Here is an 8,079-nt window from a genome sequence, read left to right as displayed (position 1 = left end):
GTTAGGAGAGTTACCTGTTATGAAAGATCTGTTTTCGTTAACTTCCATGCCCTCCTTGTTAGTATTTGCTGCCCAGGCCTATCAGGGAGGTATTTTGCTGATGTTCCCAGGGCTACATCTTTAATGAAAATGTTGATTCTTTGCCCAAGATCCTACATCCTGGGACTTACTCAAGATGTGAGTCTTAGAGTATGTTTTAGAGGAAAAGTGATCATTTCCAGACAACAATTTGGTTGAAATAATGAGATGATCCAAGTGGAAGATCCCCAATTGACACTTATGTCTCTTCAGTATTTTTTTCTAATTTATGATTTTTAATTTAACAATTATTTTCAGCCAAATGTTCCTGCCCTGAACTATTTGTAATACTGAGGAGTTGGAAATAACCTTCGAATTGCTGCCACATTTCCACTTTTATGAACTCCACAGAGTACAATTATTTTATTGGCAGAAAATGTGTTGGAAGGAAAAATACAGAAAAATCTATCTACCCAACAATAAATTATTTAAAAAGCAGTACTAATAAACATTTATATAAATAGTTATAAAACTGGCTAGTGATGAGCACCAATTACCCACAGAAGAAAAAAAATAGTATTTCAGAAAATCATTTTTTTAAAAAAGGAAATTATCCATTGAAGCCAAATATTCATCCAAAGCCAAGTGGTTGGTTTTCATCACCAGCATCTTGTTTCCTATTAGATTGCTTATGATCACACTTTATTTTTTCAGTCAAATCCCTTGGAGCAGGCACTTCTCCCTAGCACTAGTGGCATTAGGGCAGTTCAGGTTCTGATCGTAACTCCTTGGGACCTGGTCATTACAGAGAGCCCCAGGCACAGAGGTCCTCTCTTCAGTCTGCAGCCTCTCCTACCAGGATATGTCAATTCTCTTCCTTCAGGAAAACCTTCCCAACTAATCTTCTTTCTTCCTCAAATAGACAATTTGATCTGGGACTTGGGACCTGGCCATCTGACTGACTTGCATACTGGGCTAACATTGCAAACTTCCATATTGCATAGCATTTTATAATTTGAAAAACACATTCCCCTCCATCATTAATTCTTTATTTTTGTCAACATTATGTGATATCATCCAGCAGAATCAACTTGACCATTTGATAGAAATTGCACTTGCATTTGATGGAGAAAAAATAGTATTAGTACATGAGGTAGTTCAGACATTCTCACATACATATCTGAAACACAACCGTCCTAGACCTTCACTCCCACCCGACAGATTCTTTCAGAGATGCACAATACGAAAGAACTTCACACAGCTTGTAAAAAATCATCTTGAAATATACATTTATTTTGCTGCAAAATTATTTTGAAATGCATGCATTTGACAAGTATTCAAAAAGTTCACAGGAAATGTATGCTGTAAAAAAAATCTGTGCATGGATTTCAAATATTGTCTCAACAAAATAAACTTATCCTTTGAGAGCATCTTCTACAAATGCTCTAATGCACCTACATATGGACAGAGCTATAAATATATATTTTACTGAAATGAATTTATTGATATAAGTTGAACTTTATTGTGAGTTCAAGCACAAAAACAGAGACTAACTCGCAGAATGTAAGAACTAGAAATTGGGGGTTAGGGATAGCCATGGCTCTCTTAGCGTCAGCACCAAGCTGTTTCTCATGTTTGTTTTGGTTTTACAGGGTTTGGAATGCACTTGTTGACTAAGTTGGTAGGTAGATTTCCAAGACAGTCCATGCCTTCATCTGTTTTGTGCACATTGAGAACTGTCTTGGCTCTGAGTCTTGGAGACTGGGAAGTCACACTTGAGGCCAACATCTGGTGGTGAGGGTTTCCTTGCTGTCCTTGCGGTATGTTTCCTATGATGGGATGTGAAAGGGCAAGAGACAAAAAACAAACAAACAAAACAAAAATATAAGCAACAAATTTGCTGGTTTTAAAAAAATGATTATTTATTGATGTATGTATTTATTTATTTACTTATTTATTTGAAAAGTAGGGTTACCAAGTGAGAGAGAAAGAGATAGAGAGAGAGAGAGAGAGAGATTTCTCACCCACTGATGCACTCCTCAAATGGATGAAATGGTTGGAGTGGGACTGGTCCAAAGCTGAGAGTCAGGAACTTCTTCCCAGTCTCCTGCTTGGGAGCAGAAGCCCAAGCACTTGGGCCAACCTCTGCTGATTCCCAAGGAACATTAGTAGTGAGCTGGATTGGATGTGGACCAACTGGGACTCAAATCCAGATGTAATGCCAGTGCTGCAGGTGGGAGCTTCCAGTCTATGCCACAAAGCCTGCCCCTAAATTTGCTATTTTATCATAGCAGTAATTCCACCCACAAGGAGATCCCAAGGACTTACCTCTTCATTCTACTATAATAGTAACTAAATCTCCTCTTGAGTTTCAGAAAAGACACACCTTCAAATGACAGCAGGTCTCACTGATTCCTGCTTCCTAAAATTCATGCCTCTGTATGATTTTCTCCTTTGTAACAACTTGGACCTAGTAACTTGTTTCTAATGAACAAAGTTCAGAGAAGGCAGGAAGATATCACTTCTAATATCAGGTCATGAAATGACTGAGATTTTCTATCTTGCTAGAAATTTCTATCTTTCTCTGGTTCTTCTGTATGCTTTACTGTGAGGAACTACATTGCCATGGAGTGAACAGAATTACAGAGCCGACTTACCTGGCAAGCAATAGAGAGTGGTCTCCTGCAGGAGTGAATCCAGCCAGCAACCAGATGGGTGAGTTCAGAGGCAGATCCTTCCCTGTGAGAGCTTTTGGATAATCACAACCCTGGCCAACACCTTGACATCAGTGTGTGAGTGTGCCAGTGTTAAACCTCACCCACACTGAAGACCATTTAAGAAACTAGGAGATAATATATTTTGCTATTCTAAGCCACTAAATTTTTGATTAGTTTATAATATAGAAATAGATAACTAATACATAAGGAATGGAACTCCAAAATATAACTGATTTTGATTACCTCCAACTTGTGAATTCTGGGTTTTTTTCAAATTAGACAAAACATGAAACCAAGGAAATGTAAGTGTATTTTCCACATGAAGTCAAGCCAATGGCAGAAGGTGATGGGTCTAAGGTCTGTTATGTGCTAACCTGGGTAATATATTTGAGTGTACTTTTGGGTTTGCTTTAATGTAAATAAATCCACTTTCAAAAAATTGGATTGTATGTATGTGAATTGTTTAGGAAAATGTTGAAAGATGACACCAGTGTTCGAAAGTGCCTAGGTCTTGGAAAAAATAGAGTTGTTGAGTCTTCATTTCTTCATTGCAAACTGGAATCATCATTCTTACCTCGTGGATTCAAAGTGATATACACAGTGTAGGAGTTTCCCAGTTAATATACTTTTACTTTCCTCATTGCAGGTTATAGATTTGAGGTCCAGAAATGTCAAATGACTTGATGTATCCAAAAAGGATGAGCTCTTGTACCTCCCTCTATTCTGATATACCCACAACATTGAGGAGCACATTTCGAAATCTGAATTCAGATCTCTGGCTTCCTTCACATCATATCTTGTCATCCAAGTCACCAGCTCTGTGACTTTAACTTGCAAGAATAAGTCTCCTTGAGTCTTTTGCTAACCCAGTTACTCTAGTGGAATTTGTAGCACACTGAGAACAAAAACTGACAAAGACAGATGGGAGAAGAGTGGCATTTCCTTTAGCTAAATCCACACTTTAAATGCCATCTTTCCAAACACAATCTTCCCTCCACCCTCTGTCTTTGATTTTGACATTGATAGAGAATAACAGAGCTTAGCTAGATGAAACTACTAATTTAAAGGAACAATGCATAATGAATGGCACTTACGTGTGGTCTCACAACCATTGTCTTCTGCCATTTTTCTCCCTGCAACATTTCATCTTGTCTTACTACCCCCTTTTGTTGAAAGATCGTTAAAGATTACAGATGTGTATTAGAAGGGAGATAGAGAAAAAAAGGAGAGTTAAAGAATTGCCTTGAAATAGTAGAGGAATAAGAGGAACCGTGACAACAGGTACATCAGGTAACATAAGAGCACTGGGACTGATTAGGAATAGCTTGGGTCCTTCCCATCATGTGCTCATAGCTGGGTGCCCTGATTCACACCATACACTAATTAGGAAATGCTGCTCATCCTCAGTTCTTGTGGAGAGATGAATTAGCACAGGGCATTGCCATTTGGGGTCTGGGCCTGTGCTTCCTATTCTATGGAAACTGGAGCGCAGAATCCCAGAGGTGTAGCTTGATCTTTTGTCCTCCTTGGGGATACTTAGCTAACATCCTCTTTGGCAGTGAAAGAGAAATAGTTGAGCTTACTCATAACACATGACACACGCAGATGAAACAAAATCATTGGGGTGAATGTGACCCAAGTAAAATCATTAGTGTGTAAATGAAGTGTGGGGGTTCAGAGAACAATACCCCAAGTAAAGACCTCGGTCACAAGTTTCTGTCTGATCTTCCTCAGCCCATTTGTCTTGTCCCTCATTTGCCCTCAAAGCAAGCCATGGAAACCAGGATTTCTTTTCTCCAGTGTAAGTCATAGATGTGCCAGAATGCCTTTTCCCTAAAGTTAGCAATAAAAGCTAAAAATACTGCTTTCATCTGACCCCTCTCTTCTCTGGGTAAGAGTTTGTTATAAGAAAATTCTCTGACCTTCCTTCTTGAATTGTAGGTCTTTGGATTCCCATTCCAGAAATTACCCCACTGCCCCATTCCTGGAAAGTACAAGTGCTTCTCAGGAAGGCCAAGTTTCTCAGCAGACAGGCCTTGCTGCATACTCCTTCCAGCCTATTGCCATTAAGTCACACCTTTTTTTTTGTCCAATTACATGTATATGGTTGTGCCTTACAAAGTCTAAGCACCTTGGGTCTTCATTCTGAAGGTTCCCATGTGCTAATTATGATGTGTATTTCAATGAACAATGATCACCTCTTGGATAAACCTAACTGGTTATGTCACTACCACTAAGCAAAATTTGAAAGTCTTTCAATTTGAGAAAATATGATTCAGAGCAATGAAGGCATTGTTCAAGCTTTGCAGATCTTTTGACTTTCCAAGTTTGCATCATGAAGTAGAAAATTCACTGCCAAAGATGGAGAAGTTCAGGTTTCGAATCTACTCTGGCAGTCATCCTTGCTTTTCTGAAACTTAAGTGGTTAAGTTTCTCTTCCAATCTCCAAGGCTATTGCCTTGTCTGAGTCCTGTTCATTTCTCACCTGCATCTCTGAAATGCCTTTCAAGTGTGACTGAAAAGACCTCACTCCCAGCCCTTGCAACCCATTTCTTTCCACACAGTCATCAGGATGTTTTCACAGAAGTGAATCAAGGCATGATTTCTCTACTTAGAACACCCCTAGTTTCCTACTACCCAACCATGTTAGTCTCATGACCTGATAGTTTCCAGCCTGTCTACTATGTTCCTGACACTCCTGTCCATTCTTAAAGCAGATTTTTCATGTTTCTCTCTCCTTTCACCTACAATATTCTTATCCCATTTCTTCTCTCAATTCATTCCAGAATTGTTACATAATAAATATTAGCTGGTGTAAAAGAATCAGTGAGTTTGGACAATAAGATGCTGGACTCTATGTTTGGTATATGCTTGCAATGGGGGAATCTCAACTGAACTTGAACTGTGGTTATGCAACAAGGTGGAGGAATCCACCATGGTGGGAGGGTTTGGGGAGGGGTGAGGAGAATCCCAGTACCTATGAAACTGTGTCACATAATACAATGTAATTAATGAATTTAAAATAAAATTTAAAAAAAAAGAATCAGTGAGTGAATAAGCAAAAACCTTGATTTGTTTCTTTTCACACATCAACTTAAACATTGGGTCCTAAGATAAATTTTTTTTCCTAAACACTTTAGCAAAGAAACCATTCATATTCTCATGTAAACATTTTGATTTTCTCCCTAACACTTTTAACAATCTGTCTTTGATCATTTCTTTAGTTCTCTCTCTCTCTCTTTCTTTCCTATCCCTTGTTTATTCCTGTCTATTTTCTGTCAGAACTCAGGCTCTCTTTAGGCAAAACACCACGTCTGACTTTTTTAGCATCATGTTCTCTGTGCCCAGTGTGCCTGCACAGAGATTGTAGCAAGTGCTTGCTCAAGATAATGGGTTGTCTACATAAACTCAAGTTCTGCCACATATGTTCATTACTTACCATTTTTTACTATTCTTTGCAGCCCATGGGGAAAAAAAGGTTAATCTTTCTATGCACTAGATATGTCACTGGGATGTGACTTTTTTCCTCTATTCTGTTATTGAAAATTATTTGCATTTAAAAATGAGCCATACTGTGTTTAGTGTCTGTGTATGTCCATAAGGATACAAATTATTTGCCTCAGATGCCACTTCTAGCTTATCTGCATGTAAACCTCTTGAATAAATTTTCTTTAATTCAGTTCAAGTGCCCCATCTTTTGAGAAACACTCTTTGATGATTTTTTCTTTGGTCTGTCTTTCCCAGAATCTGCTGGTAACACAACTTTATTCTGCTGTAGCACTTATCATGGACTCAGGTAGATTGTTTCCCTGACTAGAAATTTTACTTCTTGAGGACCAAAATGTTTTTTTCTTATTAATTTCTGCCCTCTTTCTTTTCCTGGTACATAGTAAGTATTCAACAAGGGCTGTGATTAAGTATTAGTGAGTGGATGACTCATCTTTCTGAAAGGTACAGTAATGAGAGGTACCATTACTGGAGGCACATCCCGTAGAATGCACTTAAACTCAGGTAATAAGTCGAGTACTGTTGAAAGCTCAACTAAAATATCCTGTTGCTGTGGCTTAAATTAATCTATCAAGCTCCCAAAGCTCTCACTTTTGCAACTCAGTGTCACCAGAGGTCATCGTTTGCAGAAATGTTGCATAAACCCTTGTCAGCTCTACAGTTCTTCTGATTTTGTCCTTACCACGAAACACTGGCACTTGCATTTAGAATTATCTGCCTTGGCAATGAAATTGACCTCTTAGCAGGCATCTGCTTGCGACATGGTCTAGCTAAAGTGTGGATGCCATGCGATATGATGGATAGGAAGAGCTTGAAATCTTACAAGGTAGCAGGCAAATGGTGCCTTGTTTGCCCGGAGTGGCTCCTGACCAGTCTTCACCAGAATCATCAGGGCTGTCCAGGACAGCTATGACCTGAGCATGCCTTTTGAGAATGCATAGTAAAAGCTGCAAGCTGCATTAGGCCCAGGTGCAGGGAACTTCTGGAAAACCTTGGTGTGCCTCCTGTCTTGTAAAATTCTTGCCTTTTTACAAATCTTAACGTGTGCTTCTTTCCTTTGTTCTGCTTTTGTGAGGCAAGGGAAGAATAAAGCTGTTTTTAGGTAGATCACATTTGTCCTAGAAGAAATAAGAAAAGTAGTAAAACTATCATCATATGTTTGTGTTTATCAGATTTTTTAGAATTATAGGATACATACCATTCGTGGAAAGCTTCATGAAAAGCAGCCACAGGAATGATGGAAAATTTGAAATTATGTATCTGGAATAAAAATGAATTTTTGTAAAGCCATGCTGCTCAAAAATCTACTTCAAAGCACCAGGATGTTTGTGTTAAATATTGATTATCTGAACCCTGAGGGATGTGAAAAAGATGGAACCTGTCCTGATGCAGCCTGGGAGTTAACGTTTTTCTAAGCACACTCAAGTTTGATATGCTGCATTTAGAGCCTGTGGTTTGTTAGAGGGCAACAAGCCTATGAAGGGAACATCAGGACAAGTGTCCTTGGGAACTTGTAACCAGAGGATTGGGACCAGACTGAAAAGGTGAGTTATTTTAGAGCAGAATGAAAGAAACTCAAGATCTCGAACTGAAAGGGCTAACGTTGATGTGGCAGCAATAGAGCGCTGACTACAAAGGGCGGCCTATTTTTCCCTATGTTGGGGTAGGGCGTGTGGGCACAATTACCATCATCAAAGGGTTGTTCCATGCATCACTAAAGAAAAAAAAAGTGGCTCTGAAACCACAATCATTTATTAGTAGAAATGTAATAGTTATATCTTATTTTAAAACCTGTTTTTAATCTATTGCCACCTGTAAAACTAGACTAAACAGATCA

General features: G+C 38.8%; 1 long non-coding RNA gene across 1 annotated transcript; it reads right to left on the bottom strand.

Annotated features, from left to right (window-relative positions):
* Positions 1 to 1,525: 1,525 nt before the first annotated feature.
* LOC131481565 (uncharacterized) lies at positions 1,526 to 3,121 on the bottom strand. The gene is made up of 2 exons (XR_009246395.1): positions 2,676 to 3,121; positions 1,526 to 1,847 (listed from the first exon to the last, which is right to left on the bottom strand). It is a non-coding gene; the product is annotated as an uncharacterized LOC131481565 (long non-coding RNA).
* Between the last annotated feature and the right edge of the window lie 4,958 nt (positions 3,122 to 8,079).

Source organism: Ochotona princeps, chromosome 12 (genome assembly GCF_030435755.1).
Source record: "Ochotona princeps isolate mOchPri1 chromosome 12, mOchPri1.hap1, whole genome shotgun sequence".
Lineage (NCBI taxonomy): Eukaryota > Metazoa > Chordata > Mammalia > Lagomorpha > Ochotonidae > Ochotona > Ochotona princeps.
This window is presented reverse-complemented; position numbering and strand designations above follow the sequence as displayed.